The 1,815-nt window shown below is 37.9% G+C and overlaps 1 pseudogene; it reads right to left on the reverse strand.

The window, feature by feature from the left end:
- Positions 1–396: 396 nt before the first annotated feature.
- On the reverse strand, positions 397–1,364 carry LOC149213526 (uncharacterized; annotated as a pseudogene).
- Positions 1,365–1,815: the final 451 nt, after the last annotated feature.

Raw genomic sequence — 1,815 nt, forward strand, 5'->3', positions numbered from 1 at the left:
TTCACCATCATATCACTAGTGTCATCATATCAAGGAGTTTATAGATTAATTTGTAGAAAAAAAGCTTCCAAAGGAATGGACAACTTTCTTACACATTTCAAGTGCATTCACTTCCCAACAATCCACAAAATAAATTGTACATAAAATTTTGATGTTCATCTTGTTATGCCTCCTCTAATTTTGATATTCAAGCATTTTTGTAGTTTCATATATTTTATATTTGGAGTAGTGTATGTGAGATTGATTGACCTATGTGGATGTTGGGACAAGGTCAAAAAGAGCATACTCTAAAGTGAAAGTGCATGCCACAAATGCAAAACATGTTCCTCTACAAAGTAATAATGTGAATGTCCTTGTTGGTCATTTCTATGGTATGTGAATTATTTTAGGTTGGTTTCATATCCTACTTGATATTGGTAGCATTTTTGTGGAAGGTCTCATTGCTACTGTACATCTACTACATTGTGGTTGTTGACTTTTTCTTGTTCTGTCAAAGGTTGGTTTTGATGTGTAGTAAGACCACATGTCAAGAAGAACTCCTGATGATGGAGATGTCCCTGGGTGTTGACTTTGATAAGATGTAAGGGGGAAATGAATTGCTCCGTCATATGTAGCAGTTTGGCCAACATGTGAACTTGAAGAAATCCCATAGTGAGATGTTGGACCTCCAAAACTGCTATATGAGTGACTTCCATATCTAGAGGATCTATATAGACCAAGACTGTAACTACCCACACCTAGTGATGCTCGACAAAAAGTTGTTCCTTGGTGAAGAAGTTGGCAACCCACGTCCAACCATGTTGAAGAGTTTAATGAACTATAAGAAAGCTTTGTTGCAGCAGGGTCTCTAGACAAACTTGGAAATGCTGTATCACTTAATCCGTATGGATTTGGATGGGTAACTGGTACTGATGTTGGGCTCACAGTATTCTGATGACCAATAAGTTGTGGGTTGACTAGCCCATGACCCAATCCACGATATTGTAAAACATGATTTACATCACCTTTATCCTTCAAATCAAGAACATCTTGGCCTTGGTTCACTGCAAATTTCTTCTTTTGTCATTCAAATGATAATTTACAAAAGTTTGATGCCCCACTATTGATTTAACGGGATCTTCTAGGGCTCGATTTCTTGATTGAATTGTTTTGTCAAGAATAAGGGAGTATTATTTGTAGTTACTAGATTGTCTATCAAAACCACCAGGGCCTTCTTCAATGTCTCCATAAGGAGAGAAAAAATTAGTCATTCTACTAGGTTTCATGTCTTTAGGAAGATTACCCACATAGACCCTCCTTAAGTTAGGATTTGTTGTAGTTGGTTGAAAGAGATTAGCTGGTTGTATGGGTTGTACAGGTACCATGGGTGGAAGAAGGTGTTGTTGGAGTTGTAAGGTACTAACTGGTTGTATGGGTTATTGAAGGAGTTGGTTCTGTTGTGATTGATGCTACCGAGCAGCAACCAGATTACAGACAGCCATTCTACCATCAATCATCTTGATGGGTCCTTCCAACGCACTCAAGGCACAATCAACATGTTTATATGTGATAAATCCATATCCCTTATTCTTACCAGTGGTCTTGTTAGTGACGATAACTGCATCTGAAATTTCTCTATGATCGACAAAGACTGATTTGAATGACTCTAAGGTACATTCATGCCCAATCCCTTTAATAAAGAGCTTCTTTCTCTTCTTCCCTTACTTTGTTTTATCTTATTTCATGCTCTGCATGTTGGTTGTGGACCCTGATTATCTTCTTTATTCAGAGGTATCACCACATTGGACCCTAGTTTGTAATGTGGCAGCAACGTCG

The sequence above is a fragment of the Pinus tabuliformis genome, chromosome 1_1, assembly GCF_031772625.1.
Source record: "Pinus tabuliformis cultivar Carrire ecotype Pingquan chromosome 1_1, CPIR1, whole genome shotgun sequence".
NCBI classification, from domain to species: Eukaryota; Viridiplantae; Streptophyta; class Pinopsida; order Pinales; family Pinaceae; genus Pinus; species Pinus tabuliformis.